Source organism: Pristiophorus japonicus, chromosome 6 (genome assembly GCF_044704955.1).
Source record: "Pristiophorus japonicus isolate sPriJap1 chromosome 6, sPriJap1.hap1, whole genome shotgun sequence".
NCBI lineage: Eukaryota > Metazoa > Chordata > Chondrichthyes > Pristiophoridae > Pristiophorus > Pristiophorus japonicus.
The window spans coordinates 182,877,404-182,896,038 of record NC_091982.1 but is presented as its reverse complement, the minus strand read 5'-3'; positions in this window follow the sequence as shown (position 1 = coordinate 182,896,038).

The window sequence follows — 18,635 nt, the reverse complement described above, 5'->3', positions numbered from 1 at the left end:
AAACGAGTCACAGCAGGCTCACTCCAAACCTGCCTGTCCAGAGTACTGGTCAGCTACCGCACGAGACACCAGTCGTTCACAGGGGTGCCCCCGGCTGAGCTACTCATGAAAAGGACACTTAAAATTAGACTCTCGCTGGTTCACCCCAACCTGCATGATCAGGTAGAGAGCAGGCAGCAGCTGAAAATGTAAACTGTGTTGCGGGGAATTGATCTGAATGACCCTGTATATGTGCTAAACTATGGACATGGTCCCAAGTGGATCGCGGACACGGTGATAGCTAAAGAAGGGACTAGGGTGTTTGTAGTCAAACTAGACAATGGACAAATTTGCAGAAAGCACCTGGACCAAACGAGGCTGTGGTTCACAGACTGCCCTGAACAACCCACAGCAGACACCACCTTTTTCGAGCCCACAACACACACCCAAAGGATCAACGACACCACCCCGGACCAGGAAATTAAACCCATCACGCCCAACAGCCCAGCAAGGCCAGGCTCACCCAGCAGCCCTGCAGGGCCAACAACACGCCAGCTCAGCGAGGGCACAGCCAACACACCAGAACAGATATTTGTACCGAGGCGGTCCACCAGGGAAAGAAAGGCTCCTGACCACCTCAATTTGTAAATAGTTTTCACTTTGACTTTGGCAGGGAGTGATGTTATCTATCTGTAAAGCATGCACTCCCATGTCCTGCCACCAGGGAGTGCATCCCCTGAAGTCCCAAGGGATCCCAGCATCCCTTGGGAGCACTGTCTATAAGCCGGCCCCTAAGGCCTGTTCCTCACTCTGGAGTGTCTTTATAAAGACTGAGGTCACTGTTACTTTAACCTCCCTGTGTGCAGTCTCATCTGTGTTTGAAACACAATAAAATGATCATTAATGAAAGTGGGAGATTATGGAGGCAGCTAGTAGCTTTTATCAAGAGTTATATACAAAAGAAGACATTTGTAAATTGGCAATGGGGAAGATTAGTGCTTTTATTGACAGAGTTTAAAGGAGGATGAGAGAAGCATGTGTGACAAAGAAGTAGCATTAGCGGAAATAAAAGTATCAATAAGTGGGATGAACTGGGGTGATGGGGGGCGGGGGAGGGGAAGCCCAGCATCTGATTGACTAAGTACAGAATTGTATAAAGAATTTTTAGAGATTTTAAGTCCATTGGTCTTAGAGGTTTTTAAGGAAGCCTGGCCCCATCTACGAGGAGAGGTATCATGAGCTTAGCTTATAAAAATAAAAGGGATAGAAGGGATCTGAAGAATTGGAGGCCCATAACATTATTAAATGTGGATTATAAGATCTTGGCGGGGGTTATGGCAAACTGTATGAAGGAGATGATGCCGCAGATAGTTTCGCCCTCTCAGTCCTCTGGAGTCATAGGCCGGTACATCGCTGACTCTGTGGTCTCAATCCGTGATGCGATAGAACCTCTGGAAGAGAGTGGGAGGGAAGCTTATGTGCTAAAGATGGATCAAGAGAAAGCCTTTCTCATGAATTTTTATCGATGGTTTTGGAAGCATTTGGTTTTGGGAAAAATTCCATTGCGTGGATAAGGATTTTTTATTCAAACACGCTTAGCTGTGTTAAATATAATGATTTTTTTATCCAAGTATTTTCCAATACAGAAATCAGTGAGACAGGTTTGTCCCCTGTCCCCATTGTTGTACACATTGGTAGCAGAACCATTCGGTTACATGATGCAAAAGGAACAAGGCATAATCGGGATTGCGGTTCCCAGTTCCGGGCAGGGGTCGATAATACACCAATATGCAGATGACACAACCTTAACGTTGAGAGATGGGGAGTCAGTGAGGAAAGCTATAGGAGTAGTGGAGGAGTATTGTAGAGCTTTAGGAGCCAGAGTAAATTATACTGAGTCCCAATGTCTGGTTATGGGATGGAGTAGGGGGGAGTGGTTGGAGGAAAGTCCTTTTAAGGTGGTGGAGGTAGAAGTTCTGGGGGTGCATATGGGGTGCAAGAAGGATAGGGGTGAAGTGGATCGACTAAATTGGGAACTGAAGGTTATGAAAATTAAAAAGATTTTGAGAAGGTGGGAAAGAAGGTGGCTGAAAGTGCAAGGAAGAGCGACAGTGGTGGCAGCTCTCCTGCTATCTAAACAATGGTACTTATTGACGGTGGAGGATATTCCTGAGTGGGTGGAAAAGTCTATCCGAGAGGCTTGTGTAAAGTTTTTATGGGAAGGGAAACCAGCCTTGGTTGCTTACAATATCATCATTGGACAGGGAGGACTCAATTCCCCAGGTGTTGATTTGAAGAAAATATCCTTTAGAATTAAATGGGTGAAGAGATTTCTTCAGAAGTCAAATACAAGTTTTTGGAAGAGTTTTTTCCAGCATTTTTTTAAATAAAGTGGGATAGGAGGACAGGGAATATTTTATATGGAATACAACAATACGTTTTTTAAATTGATTAAACCTTCCCCTAGATTTTATAAGAGGATTGTAGACACTTGGGCCCAATTTTTTAAGTGTGCAGTTTATGCCCAAAGGTGCTGAGGAATTTTTAGAACTGCTCCTATTTTTGAACAGGTGGATCAACATTGAAGGAGAGGTATTATTTAATCAAGCTTTTATAAAAGCTGGTATTATATATGTGAAAGATGTATTATATGAGGTAATTCCAGGTTGGTTGCCAGAAGCGGTAGTGAGGGATATGGTTTGGGAGGAGGATCAGGAGGTAGTGGAAAAAGTAATTAAGATCATGTATGAGAAGATTATGAGAGCAATGTCACAGGATTGGATGGAAGAAATAAATATGCAAATCTTCAAAGGAGGTGTAATGCATCCCGCTTTTCCAGCTTTCTGCTGGAGAAAGGGGAGGAGTTGGTCCAAGTTGACAACTGTAAAACTCGAGATTTCTATGGGGTATTTAGAAAATGGAGATTTAAGACACTGCTGGCCAGGAGTCTTGGTAGAATATATACCCACAACTGGACTTCAACAGGATTTGAAAGGGAGCGTGGGCAAATTTTAAATGTCCAGAGTGGATTGAACTGGATTTCAAATCGGCTCATAATTGGATTTTTACCATGATAGTCTTATGTAAGATTGGGCGAGTAGAGTGGCAACGTGCCCAGTGTGTGGGACGCGGGATGAGACTGTCCCATTTGCTTGTGTTATATCCGCAGTTAAAGGATTTTAAGTACTATGTTCAACAGTTGTGTGAGGTTTTCTTCCTGGGTGAGGACCAAAGAGCAAGAATGGGAATCCCGTGGGGCTCAATTTTGAGATGGGGATTGCAAAAGAGTCTGCCTGAGTCTAACGGAGCGGCAGTTTGGCTAGATTTGTGATTGTGCAAAGAAGGAATGCTCTATTTTTTAAGGAGAGAACAATAAACTTAAAGGAGTATTTTAAATATAAACTAAAAGATCATTATAAGGCTCTGTGGATGTTTTATTCAGAAAAGAATTTAAGGAAAGTATTTTATAATCAATTTGTAAAGTACAATAGATTATTATATGTTACAGAAGACAAATTAACCTTCAGGTTTTAATGTTAATATGTGTGAAGGAATGGCTGTGCAGAGGGGCGGAACAGATTTGTATGATACAATGGAATGATCATGATGTTGTAAATGTTCATAATGTTCAATAAATATTAAGTTTTTTAAAAGTTGGTAGTGCTCTCGCCTCTGAATCAGGAGGTCGTAGGTTCAGATCCCAGTGCATCAAAGTGTAGGCTGACACTGCAGTGTGAGGGAGTGCTGCACTGAAGATGTCATCTTTCAGATGAGACATTAAACCTGCCCTCTCAGTGTATTTTATAGTCTCTTAAACACGCTTGAACACTCTTAGTTCAACTTAACTTATTTATTTGGGAGATCTCAGATAGCCATGTGGAGCTTAAGAAGGCGTTCCTCCACAGACCCTCTCTCTCAACAGCTCCCAATACCTCCCAGCTAGAGGGCGCTGTACATTATATCGATACCTCCTAGCTAGAGGGCGCTATACATAATCTCATTGCACCTTTCCTTTCATAAGAAACAAAAATGAATTAAAGTTAACTTCAATATAAACGGGTAGTTAACTTCTTATGAATACATGTATTAAATAACTACAAGTTTAACAAACAACAACAAAACTCTTGTCTTATTAATTCTTTATCCAAGTGGCCAGTGTCCATGATTTCTTATTTCTGTACATAGTGTTCCAGATATTTTGGTGTTGAGTGAATTCTGAAGCTTCGCCTCAAACTGGTTGTTTCAGTGGTGTTCTGTTCACTGATCGCTTAGTCCCTTTATCAGTGCTCTGAGGAGAAATATCAGGCAACATATCCCTATTTACATGTGTTGTCGTTGAAGTGCTGTTTCGCGTGTTAATAATTGTGTAGTCAGCAGATCATGTGTGGGTGTCACTGAGATCTCTGGAGTTTCGATGAATGTCTCAGCGCTCTTTCTCAGATGTTTCCTATTTCCGCAATACTCATGGCCATCTTCTGTAATGACCCAATATGATCGAATGCCATCTTGTTTCTGAACCTGAGCTTTTTGTCATTCTTTGCTTTCTCGCATTTGTTTGAGTCTCACTGTTTCTCTTTCCTGCAGTGTAGGAAGTGCTGTAGCACCTCTGTTGTAGTAGTGTGCTTGTTTGGCATGGTTCCTTTCTTTGTTGATGATGACGCCGTGTATGATCCTTGGTTTGAGTAGTTAATTTGCGTTGGGATGTTTGTCTTTGTGCGGCGAACTATCAAGGCCTTCAGTTGGTGCATTTCGCTAGATAAGAAGGTTCATGTAAAGCCACCACAGTCTTTCTTTATTTTCTTGATTAACCGCTTTGCGAGCTTAACCGCGTTCTCAACCTTTCTGTTGCCTTTTGGATATTCTAGTGAGCTCGTTACGTGATCAAATCCATATTCTGTGGCGAAGTTTGTGAACTGTTGTGAGTTGAAGGGAGGTCCATTGTCGGATTGAACTTTGTCTAGAATACCATGGTTAGAGAAGTGTTTCTTGAGGTGTTTGATGATGACAGTGGCATCTTTCTTTCCATGCAGATTGTCTATCTCGAAGTAGTCCACTGTGCATAAGTAATCTTTGTCATCGAGTGTAAATATGTCACAACCAATCTTTTCCCATTGTCTCTGAGGGAGGTCGTGACTTATCAATGGTTCTTTTGGTTGGCTCGATTGATAGGTGTTACATGTTTTACACTTTGAAACATAGGGCTAGACTTTCCACTTTGCTGTCCATCGCCCAAAAAATGGGCGATGGGCCAGCGATGTACGATGTCTCAGCCTTACTGATCGCTGGTACATAGCCCATTTTTTGGAAATTGATTTTCCACTCAGCGATAGGCCAGCGATGTGAAATGTGTGATGCGAAAGGTCGGCGATGTGACGTTCGCCCATCGAACGGCCAGTGATATGGAAGGCCAAAGCTTCCCTAGCAACGGTCTACTCCGCATGCAATTTTTTTTTCTTGACTGGCTTTCCCGCATTTTGAGAGGTCAGGGACCATCCACACAGGGAGGGGCAGAAGAGAGAGAGAGAGAGAGAAAGAGGATAGAGAGAAAAGTGGAAGGCAGAGACGAAAGATAAAGAGAAAGAGAAAGAGAGGAGAGATCAACAAAAAAACTTTATAAAAGTTTATAGAAGTTATATAAGATGTCGGAAACACATCAAGAAGCTCAGGGGAGAGGAAGAGGACAAAGCCCTTTCGTGATGAGGCCAATGAGGCCCTAGTAAATGAGGTCCATTCCCGTTGGGGCGAACTGACTCGGGGTGCGCATGGGAAACCCCCACCCGGAGTTTATAGAAACATTTGGGCAGAGATCACTACGGTGGTGTCCTCCGCATCCCATGAGGCGAGGGGGTCGGACCAGTGCCAGAAATGCTGGAACAGCTTGATAGCTGCAACAAGAGTAAGTTGCATTTTATATTGTACTGATGCAAATTTTAATTATAATAATGAATCTCCTGGATTGAATTTAATTTGTTTATTCATAAATGTTTTACATTAACTACATGTTAAGATCCGGACAGGGCTCTGAACCTGGGACTATATATGGGACAGTGTGGAGGGAGCTTTACTCTGTATGTAACTCCATGCTGCAGCTGCCCTGAGAGTGTGGAGGGAGCTTTACTCTGGCTGCTGCAGTTTAGAGAGATGTATATGTGTCAAGCTGTAGCATGTAACATTTTAAACTGTTGTGACTCCATAATACTACCTAGTCAATTAGCTTATGCTGTATTCTTTTCTCGTTTGCAGAAGAAGATATCGATCAATAGGGCTGAGCAGAGGTGCACCGGGGGTGGGGGCTCTGCTCAGCTTCAACCGCTGACGGACCTAGAGGAGCGTGCAACCGCGCTCGTGGGCCACGAAACCCGTTCGACCACCACCTATGGTCTGGCGGAGCCCAGCTACGCGTCTCGTGAGTAATGTAATGTCCTGTAATTATAATGCAATATACGAATGATGTCATGTCATGTCATGTCATGCATGCAGCCTTTATGCATAAGCAGCAGGGGATGCAGGAGATGTAGCCGCTACAGCTTTCTGGGGTAGTGAAATGTATTGATATGTAACGTCTCATTAACGTGCACCATTATGTTCTAATAAGCTCTGTAATAAGGTCATATGTGTTTTTAAGGTCATCCTGAGAGGCTGGTCGAGGTGCAACTAGCACCTGCACCAGCACCTGTTGAAGAGCAGGAGGAGGAGGAGGACGAGCTGGACAATACTATCACCCCCACTGAGCTCGAGAAGGAAGAGGACGTGCACCAGCAGCAGCAGCAGACAGCTGTGGGGGGTGGCGTGGGAGCGGGGAGGGGGGGAGGGATGAACCTGCGATCATCTCACTTGAGATAGAAGAGGCAGCGGGACCAAGTGGTGCGCAGCCGGCAACGCCAAGGCGCATCATATTGCGCACGCCGACCCCACGAAGGCCGGGTCAGCGAGATCAGCAATCGCCTCCCTCGGACGGTCAGTTAGAGGGCTTGATCTCCCTGTGCTCGGAGACGGTCGCGATAGGTCATGAACTTCTCCAGGGGTTCACTCAGTTCGCGTCTAACTTTTCCCAGGTGTCTGCTATGCACGTGCAGTTAGCACGGCAGACCCTGGAGGGGATGCGTGAGCAGACTGCCGCAACCAATGCCCTTCGGCATGCGCTGCTGGCTGAACACGGTGCTGCACCCCAAGGTGTCGTGTTGGGCCTGAGTACAACCCCGAGCACTCAAACGAGTATGGAGGATACACTTCCTCTTGACTCGGAAGATGAACAGCCAGCTTTGTCTTCCACTCCAACACCTCCACGATGGCAGGAAGTCTTGCTGTCGCCCGCTGCACGCCAGTGTCGTCTCGGTCTGCAGGGACCAAAACGGGCGGGTGGTGTTAAAACAATAGGTGGTAAAGGACCTGGAGGGAAATGTGGCCACAGGTAGGGAGGGGGGTTGTTTTTGCAATGTTTATGTTAATTTTTTTATAGTTCATGTGTGTTCATAGTCGTTGGGTGGGGAGAGGAGGGGGGCGGGGGGGAAGAGGATGTTGATAAAAAATAATTTAAAATTCATTGTTTGAAGTAAAAATTTTTACTGAATTTAACAATTGTTGTGCATTCTCTTATAGTTAGGTTAAGCATTTTTAAAATTTAACATTTTAACAATTGTTCTGCATTTGTTGTGCATTCTCTTATAATAACATAAGTTTACTTAAGATAAGCATTAATGCAAATGTTGTACAACAAAGGCCAGGCCAGTGCAGGCAAGGCAAAAACGTAACTCAACACAAATGCAACTTTTGTTTAACCGTAACTGAAAATGTAAATGTGACTATCTCCAATGTAAGTTCATGCAAAGCGTTCATAAATGAGCTGCTAACGCAACAGCTTAGCAGCCGTGTAACTCCCACGGAGTACTGGTCTTCTGCGGGTGGGGGGGGATGGGGGGGTGGGACCATGGCTAGATCGTCAGGCTGATTGGCCTCCCCAAGGTCCTCACCAGCCTCCTCTTCCGCCTCTTCCTCCTCTTGCTCCTCACCGGCTGGCTCTTCCATCTCCACACCTTCTGGAGGTGGACCTGCAGCCCATCTGGCATTAGTTGTCCTCTCCTTATAGCTAGGTTATGCAGCATGCAACACACCACAATAAACTCAGCAACCTGGTCAGGGTGGTATTGTAGGCTGCCATCAGAATGGTCCAGGCATCTGAAGCACTGCTTTAGGACTCCAATTGTCTTCCCGACGATGTTGTGTGTCGCTATGTGGCTTTTGTTGTAACATTTCTCTGCTTCAGTGGTGGGATTACGCAGTGGAGTCATCAGCCATCTGGCAAGGCCATATCCTTTATCCCCTAGCATCCAACCATGACCTTCTGGTTGATTGACAAACAGGTCAGTGATAGCACTCTCACGTAAGATGTGCATATCACGGATGCTGCCTGGAACTGTAGCAATTACTGTCATGGTTATTAGGTTATGGTCGACGACGAGTTGCATATTCAGGGAATGGAATCACTTTCGGTTACGAAACACCTCCGGGTTCTGTAAAGGGGCTTTAAGGGCGATGTGCATGAAGTCTATTGCTCCCTGCACATTGGGGAAGTTTGCTATTCTTGAGAAACCCAAAGCCCTCCTGATCTGGGCCTCCCTAGTCATAGGGAAGCTTATAACGTCCATTCTGCAAGTGTAAAGGGCTTCAGTCACCTGCCGAATGGAGCAGTTTGTGACCTGCTGAGAGATAGGGAAGATATCGCCAGCTGAAGCCTGAAAGGATCCCGACGCATAGAAGAATAGTGCTGCAGTAACCTTCACCTCAACAGCAGTGCGGTTCTGATGGTGCTAGAAGGCTGCAGATCCCCCTTGATGAGCTGGCAAATCTCATCGATGACCTCCTTCCGGAAACGCAGCCTCCTAAGACACGCGTTTTCAGATAAGTTGAGGTAAGATGGTGTTTCTTTGTACCTTCGTCGGCTGTATGCTCACCTCCTCTGTCTCTGTCTATGCAGTACTCTGTCACCTCTTCGATTGATCCTTTCAGAAACCAGCTTGTGAGCAGTTACAAGTAATGGCACAGAAAGCATAGGCCCCATCACTATCAATAATTATTTTCACTTGCTATAAATGCATTTTTCAGTAAAAAATGCCTAATCTACTAAGCTACTATTAGTACAATTAAATATAAGTATAAATCTGAGTGGATCTATCTATAAAAGACCCTTAAATAACTCACAAATATCTTAGCTCAAGTTTTTTAGCTGCTTTCTCCCTTCCTCCGAAATTCAAAATGGCATCCGCAGTGCCCAGTTCGGTCTGGAAAGTCCGGGTAAAGCAACTATTACACAGCGATGTTCTCAGCGAGCGATCAGCCTGGCAATGTGACGACGATGTGCCGGAAGTTCAAATCGGCGATGTGCGGGCGATCAGCTCGGCGAAGTGAGCCGAAACTTGGGCGCTTAATTTTCCGGCGATGTTGAGGCCTGAGTTTCCACTTTCTGCTCAAAATGGACGATAGACATCCATTTTGGGTGATTATTTGGGCGATATATGGGTGATGTGATGTGGAAAGAGAACCTCCACTTTTGTGCTTATCGCCCAAAAATGGATGTTATTTCCAACGTGGGCGGTAAAAAAGGGTTTTCAGATCGCCGGCTTCTCGCCCTAGTTTACATTTTTGAAAATGGCCATTACCGTGAGCGATATCAAATGGACGGTAGCATTAAATTTTTTTGACCATCTGCCGTAAAGTGTGGTCGTCCTTAGCAACAGCATGGCAATGCTCGATTCCCGCAATTCTGGAGGTCAAGAGTCACCATGACATGCGCAGAAGAGGAGACAGAGAGAGAGGCAGCTCAGAGGGACTGAAGGCGTGTCTGGGTGCGGTGAGAAAGGAGGGAGACTTTAGAGCTTCACAGCAAGTAGGCAAACAAAAAGTAGCTGTTACCAGCCACATATTTGACTGAATTTGGCCCATAATGAAGAGAGAGGAGGAGGCATCACAACACGCTGTGGAGACTGATGCTGGAGAGAGCAGTGAGGTGGGAGAGGAGCACATTGGAGGCCGCAAAAGAGCCAAGAGGTTCTCAGAAAAAGCAAATGCCTCCCTCCTGCAGGAGGGCGAGTCACGCTGAGGTGATTTGACACAGGGAGGGTGTGGGAAGCCCATCCCAAAGGCCTACCAGAGGATATGGACTGAGATAGCAGAGGTGGTCTCGTCGGCGACCAACGAGGTGCGTGAGGGCAACCAATGCTGCAAACGATGGAACGACCTTGTGGGATCCGCAAGAGTAAGTATTACATTGATTTACATGTACTTATGTATTTATATAATTTGATTTGTAACAATCATGAGTGACTATTGTAGGGGGTGGTGTGTGGGGTCAGATTCACCTCTGACCTTCTGAGTGGTTCGAATCGCTCCCACTCCCTGGGTTCTAGACTCTGGATTTATTTGCGGGATGTGATAAAGTGCAAAAGACAACTGATTTATTTATTTTTTTTTCCTTTTTTTTTCAGTGCAAAAGACAACTGATTTGGTGCAAAAGAACTTCGATTTTATTAAAGGCAAGAAAATACAATGTCAAACTTAGAATCACTTAAGTAAAGAACAGTACATCACACAGTCAAAGGGGTTACAGTGAATAATACACCTCCCACCTCCCAATGCCTAACACTGACTAAGTTAAACTCCAGGGCAAACAGGGATTATGCTCACCAATCCTTTACTGGTAGTTGGCGGTGGTTCGCGATTTCAGGGTTCGCTGGATTATGTAAGTTCTGCTTGCCGTACCCCGAACGTCGTAGAAGACTTCTTACTGCGCAATCTTCAGTTGGGTAGTGTCTGCTGATGCGGTAGGGCGCATTTTGGATTTATGTGGTAAGTACCCACTTTCCTTTGTTAGAAATAGGTTCAAAATCTCTTTAGGTAATGTTTTCACCTGTTGGTAGTCAGGCCTAGGTTGTAGAGTGGAAACTTTCGATTCTTCAGTCTTTCTTGCGGAGTTTTGTTTCGAAGTTGGTCGATCGCGGTGTTTTTGGTGGTACCACGTTGGCTATGGTTGGTTGCTGCCGCGATGGTGATGTTCTTCCTTCCTTTTCCGATTTCAGGATGTCGAGGCTGGAGAAGCTAGTTAAAACTGCTGCGGTGAGCTTTCTCCCTTCTTGAAGCTCTATGATGCTATGCTGCTGTGTGCATACCTTCTGTTAAGCATGGCATACCCTTTGTTAAAGCAGGGCCCAGTTATACCTTTGGAGCTGTTCTAATCTTCGTGCCAAATCAGCCCAGATTCTTTGTTGAATTTTGGCGGGCTTGATATTTCTTTGTCATATTTTGGCGGGCTCATTAAATGTTAACCTGTCTCGGATGTGTCCATCTTTTAAATCTGTTTTCTTGATGGAAATATTAGCTCTGGTATTTGCAGTGTCTGCCTGTGCTTGGGTTTTTCATGAGGGCTGGATGTGCCATTGTTATTATGTATGTGCTGGAATGGTTTTCCAGATCAGGATGATGGTTGGCTATCTCTGGGTTAATTGTTGTTATGTTAATGGCTTCTGGGAAGAAGGGTTTTCGAGTATCCACAATTCTCCAGACAATTTGCATTAGCTTCAATACCCCAGACGACGTCAATACTCAAACTGGCTTCTTTGAAGGATAGTTCCTTTAGTTCTTAGCCCTGCCCACACAGACCCAAGCTGCCTTGTAAAATCCCAAATTCGATTAAAGTTCGTAGTTTCTTCCATGTGCACTCTAGGATCTCAAACTTTCTGGTAGATAGTTCCAAATTAAATTTTCTTTCCAATGTGTCAAAACACTGGGGGGGGGGGGGGGGGGGTGGTGGGGGGGGGGGTGGGTTCCCACGAATTTTGCAACCCTTCACTATCATCAGATGTGAGGTCTTGCACTTTTACCGGGAATGTTTTACTCAAAGCCTGTGGTCACGGTGTACGTCTTTAGGTAAAGAATGATAATAATCATAATAATCATGATTACATCTATCGGTTATGTGTTGCATCAGTCTCTGTGACAGTACCTAGCAATGATATCACGCAATGATCTCATGCCATGTCGTCCTGTCACCTTTTACAGACGATGAGGTCCGTGCAGAGGCGAACGAGTGGGGTGGCCACCAGTCCCCAGCGACATCACTGAGATGGAGGAGCGAGTGCTAGCACTCGTGGGGAAGCACACCCAGACAGCCACGGACGCATCTGCAGACCCTGAAGTGATGCCACGTGAGTAAAGCTTACACCATTGTGTGATATAAAGTCAATAGATGCCACACCAACTCATATCCGACCAATCATATATGATAGATGATTTCTAAAAGTGTCATAGAAATAATACTGGCCTAATGGAAATCATTGCAATGCACAATGTGTTGATGGTCATGAAATGTGATGTCTGCGATGATTTTGAGAGCGGTGGTGCTTTTGTCGTACATATGCTGTGTGCAGCGCTGGACTCACCTTGTCACCCTAGCACCCTCTTCTCCTCTAATAACCTCATTTATGTCTTGCAGCTCAGCCAGCAGCGCGACCCCAGGCAAGACCACGAGACCAGAAGGTGGGGGCGCGGGACAGGAGTCGGCGAACGATCCTCCTACATCTGGTGCTGAGGAGCTCCGATTGTCGCCCGTCAATCCGCTGGGTCTGTTCTCAACGGATGACAGCGCAGACTTGGAAGAACCTGTATTGCCACCCCAAGACCATCTAGTCGTCCTCCGTTCATTCCCGCCTCCAATCTGGAGGTACCGGCTCCAAGCATTTCTTCACAGGACACCCCATTTGTCCCCAGGATCGTGCCAACCCTGCGGAGGGCTCATGGACGTGACAGGTCTGTTCCACGAGCGTGATATGACAGCGGAGAGATGGTACAATTGTCCAGGAGGACTGTAGACATTGGTGACCAGCTCAATGAAGCATTGGGGGGCATATCCCGACACCTGGCCTCCATGACCGAGTACATTCCGCATATGGCGGAGTCCCTGGATGCGATAGCCAGGAACACTACTGGCACAGGCCTCCCAGTGGTCCCTGAGCGCGGCACTCCACCCCTAGGTTCCGCATCACCACTGTGAACGACAGATGAGAGCAAGGACCAAGATCCTGCTTCTGCATCAGAGAATGTTGCCCCCTCGGCACCCCCCCGTTCCCGTACCCGTGCAACCAATGCATCTGCCTTCGTCCCCCTCAATGAGGCACTGCCTGAGGAGCTCCTCAGCCAGGCACCGTGGAGCGAAGAGGGGAAGAGGTAGAGGTGGGGAGAAGGAGAGGGGGGAAGGAAAGTGAGGTGCATGTGCGCAGGTGATGGCTGTGTTACATCTCCATCTGGGCGTATACAATTTGTTGCAATGTATGGGGGCTGGGGACCATGCTCCTGCTTTGCCTTTGTATTCTGTGTCTCTGGACATGTTGACCATGTGATTTATGTCAATGGTGGAAAAAGTGCGGTGTGGGTGGGGGTTGGGTGTTATTGGCTGTGATATTTATGATTTCAGACCAATGTTAGTATTAAACTTTTGTTATTGAACATAACCTTGTTGCGCATTATCTCAGATGGCTGGACCGTTACACACCGGTGATTCCTTACCATGAAAGGGTTAATTACAACTTAACATCAATCAACGTAAACTTTAACTGGCACCAAGCTGATGGGCACCATTGATGTTTGAGCTGCACACACACAGCAGTGTGTCAGCGTTGCCACTCACATCAGCGCTCTTTCAGGCAAACCTTTCCGATATCAGCTGCTCACGTAAGAGTGGGATTTAACAAATGTCAGCCACACCGCTGGCGTTCATTCCAGTTAATTCCACTTTTTGTGGGCGGTTTTTTGAGCGAGCTATATTGTGGGAGATATGTGTGCGAGGTGGTGAAATTGAAGATGGGCGATCTCCTTGGCCGCTAGTTTGGGTAAAAATGCCCTTTACAACAAAAAACAGTGGGCGGGCATTAATATTGAATCTTGTTGTTAATTCCGTGCGGAAAGTAACGCTGGCTGATATTATGGGCGTTGAATTCGGCCATTCTGCTGATTCTGCCCCAAAAAAGTGGGCGGACGGTGATATTTTTTCTCGGCGGTAAGCCCATTGGGAAAATAATGCTCAGTGATAAGTCTCCTAAAAAAGCCTGTCAGTTTCCATTTTGTGCCAGAATGGGCGATATATGGGCGTTATACGTCATTTCTGCAGTAAAATGGGCATTAAATGGGCATTAAGCATGCAAAAAAACATGGAGGTTCTAGCCCATAGTCTTTTATTTCACTGTTCAGTCCTGGCTAGTAAACGGATCCTCTGGCACATCGAAGAGTGCACTCGACACCAGTATGAGCAGCATGAAGTCGCTGACGAATGTTGAATCTCAGTGATTTTGATATGACACAGCAATAGCCTTTGAAGACTATGCCATCCTGTGTTGTGAGTTTGTCACAAACTTCAAAGTATGCATGTGATTCAGGCAGGCATTCACGTGTTGTTTCTCGCCATCCCATTGTGATTTGTTGTATGATTATTTGTAGAATGGAGTCACTTGCAGTTGCGCGTTGTATGGTAGTCAGTCCTTGTTTGGGGAGTGGGAGAAAGTCCACCATATGGATGCATTCCACTGCAATTTTTGCCGGTGATCTCTCCATGTTTTCGAGGTATATGCGCGAGACGGCGTCTGCTAGGTACATTTCTTTTCCTGGTTGATACTTTATTTCAACGTCATATTGGTTGAGCCGAATGAGCAGACGTTGTAGCCACTTGGGTGCTGCAGATAACGTTTGCTTGGTATAACAATCAAAGGCCTATGGTCTGTCCATAGCTTGATCTTGCGACCGTATATATAATTGATGGTTTCGTCCCGTTCCGAAGACTTGAGCAAGCAGCTCCTTTTCGATTTGAGAGTATCGTGTTTCTGCTGGAGTGAGTGCTCGGCTCACCTATGCAATTGGTTGTCCCTGTTGCAGAAGGACGAACCCACGACTCTTGCGCGAAGCTTCTCCTTGACCTCGGTTACAAGTTTAAAGTCAAAGTACCTGAGCACCGGAGAATCTGTCATGCATTGTTTGATAGCTTCAAACGTTTTGTCTTGTTCGAGAGTCCACTTCCAGACTGTGTCATAATGAGTAAGCCGTCGCAGAGGCTCACTGAGGTCTGAAAGATCTGGCACGACTTTTGCGATGTACTTGGTCATGCCGACAAATCGTTGTTACACCTGCGACATCCTGCGGTTTCTGCATTTCGTTGATTGCGACCACTTTGCTTGGGTCGACTTTGAGTCCATCACTAGACAGTATGTGTGTCCCATGTATTTCACTTGGGAGCTCTTGTATTTGAACTGATCGAAGTTTAGTTTGATGTTTCGCTCTCAGCATCTCTGCATGAATTTGCATAAGTTTGTGTCATGATCATGATTGGCCTCTTTAAGTGTCTCACCATGTCCAGTGATCAAGATATCATCTGCAATCTTGTAGACTCCATCTAGACCCTCGAGGTTCTGGTCTAGCTTCTGCTGGAAGATTTCCAGGACAGGACTGATACCAAATGGCATTCTATTATATCGATATCATCCCCATGGAGTCTGGAAGGTTGTGAGGTTGTGAGTCTAGTTCACATTGCAAGAAACCCTCCATGCAGTCTGCTTTAGTGAAGACCTTTACATTTGACGTCTGTGGCAAGATGTCACCGATCACAGGAAGTGGATAGTGTCCACGTTTCAGGGCATTGATCAGATGTTGAGGGTCGATACATACTCGTATCTTTCCATTTGTTTTTTGTACAGTCACTAGACTGGATACCCAGTCCATCGGTTCAATGACTTTTAGTGATGATTTGTTGTTTTTCCAAACGATCAAGTTCCTCTTTTAGCGTTTGTTTGATCGCTATTGGCACCTGTCTGGGTGGCATTACAGCCGATCGCTGATTCATTAAGTTCAAGGTGAACTGTCCCTGGCATGCGTCCAAGTCCCTTAAACACATCCAGATATGCATTGTGGACATCAATTTTTGACTCTAGCGAGACGTTTGCCTTGTTCGTAGTTTGCGATTTGCGTGGTTAATTTACTGCCGCGATATTCTGATGCTGCACTTTTATCGATTGTAGCTGTTGAGTAGTGCGTGAGCCAATCAGTGGTGCACTTTGGCCCTCAATGATCAGAAAGGGCACAATGTACTTTTGCTTGTTCTTTGTATTTTCCAGTGACATATTACAAGTCCCTACCACTGGAATGGTTGCATAGTTGTCATATAGTTAAGCCTTTCGGTAAGTATCTAAGAGGTAGCACATTGCATGTGGCCCCATAATCTATTCGCATTTTTACCATTTGACCTTTAATGAAAAAGGTAGCCATAATCTTGTTAGGATACTTACTATCAGCTTTGTCTTTGATTGTGCGATCAACTTTACCAAGCATCTTTACAGTCATGACTTCAAAATTAGAATTAGAACTCTCTTCATATAATGCATGAACTTTTGGCTTGCCCTTTTCTGCCTCGATCCATTCTGTTTGCACTTTTGAGAAAAGTGATTTAGTTTGCGCAACTTGTACAGGTTTTCCCATATGCTGGGCATTTAGTCTTTAACAGCTCATGTCTTTTGCCACAATATCTGCAATTGTCCATGATCTCTTTGTCTGTGAATTCTTTCTTTGTGGGTCGGGGTTTCTGTCTGACAGCTTTGACATCTTCAGAGTCTGTTTTAGTGAGCTTCATGGATTTCATTTGCGCAACTGTGGTCTCTGTAGCTTTACAGAGCATCTCACATTTATTGAGTGTTCGGCTTGATTCTTGCAACAGCCTCTTACGCAGAGTGTTATCAGATATTCCACAGACTACGCGGTCTCTGATGAAATCATCCCTCAAATTGCTGAAATCACATGATGATGTTAGCTCTCTCACTTTCACGAGATAGCTCTTAAATCGTTCGTCCCCTTGTACACAGTTGTTAAACTGGTACCGTTCAAAGAAGATGTTGGTTTTACCTTTACTGTGCTCTTCCCAGACCTTCAAAATAATCTCAATTTCCTGCTTGTCTTCCTCTCATTTTTAGGGAAGATTATTGTGGATATCTAGGGCATCGTTGCCAATGGCAGTGATAAACATTGCAACCCTAACTCTATCTAGTTTTTCTACAATATTCATGATAATTTCATAGCTGTCCCACAACTGTTTGAATTTTTTCCAGTTGGCTTTCAAATCGCCAGTCACCTGCAATGGAGGTGGGAGAGGGATGTGCGTGGGAGTTGGCACTGTGGTGGTCTGTACAACTCGCTACAGTTTAGGACTTTGAGTTTGTCACATACATGTATACAGTTCAAATACCCAAAGGACTAGAACAAGTCTAATAATAAAATATCGTGGCCATGTAATTGTAGAAATACTTCTTCAATTGAGGCTCTACAATAACTTATGCCACTTTAAATTTACTTTACTAATGCCTCTAGATTATTTTACAAGCTTATGACTATTTATTGCCCTTCACGGATGCACGGGTAATGTATAGGAAGCACACTCTGCACTGCACTGCTTAACGTCGATTTCGATCGTTTTGAAAAAGTCTTACAGTTCCGATATTTCGGTCGTAGATGCGTTCGACGAAAGATCGGAAGTCTCCGCTTCTGACACCATGTATTTTATAGTCTCTTGAACACTCTTAGTTCAACTTAACTCTATTTATTTGGGCGATCTCAGACAGCCATGTGGAGCTTAACATGGTGTTCGTTCACAGACCCTCTCTCTCAATACTGCTCCCAATACCTCCTAGCTAGAGAGCACTATACATTATATGAATACTTCCTAGCTAGAGTGCGCTATATATTATCTTGTTACACTCAGGTGGATGTAAAAGATCCCATGGCACTATTTCAAAATAGAGCAGAGGAGTTGTCCTGGTTAATATTTATCCCTCATCCAACATTTAAAAAAGAAATGATCTGGTCATTATCACATTGCTGTTTGTAGGGCCTTGCTGTGTGCAAATTGGCTGCTGCATTTCTTACATTATATCAGTGACTACACTTCAAAAGTACTTCATTGGCTATAACGCACTTTGGGAAAACCTGAGGTTGTGAAAGACACTACAGAAATGCAAGTTTTTCTTTCTTTCAATTAAAATTACATTAGAGCGTGGCATTGTAGCTCCTGTACAGTACTCTCTCACCACGTAACCTGGCACCAGGTTTGTATATATTTGAAGAAATGAATCAAAAATCCTGAAAAATGAAAGGTGGTTTAGATTTTCATATACAATTGAATCAGAACAAAAAAAAAATCCAATTCAATTATTGGAGCTTTTGCTCAAAATGCCATGTTAAGCTGAAATAGGATACAAGATTATTTTATTGAAATAATACAACTTTAGCTAGGTTCTACCAATGCAAACATCTTCATTTAAATGGAGAAAGATTGCAAAGTGCCGCAGTACAGCGGGACCTGGAGGTACTTGTGCGTGAAACACAAAAGGATAGTATGCAGGTACAGCAAGTGATCAGGAAGGCCAATGGTATCGTGGCCTTTATTGCAAAGGGGATGGAGTATAAAAGTAGGGAAGTCTTGCTACAGTTATATAAGGTATTGGTGAGGCTACACCTGGAATACGGCGTGCTGTTTTGGTTTCCATATTTATGAAAGGATATACTTGCTTTGGAGGCAGTTCAGAGAAGGTTCACTAGATTGATTCTGGGGATGAGGCGGTTGAGTTATGAGGAAAGGT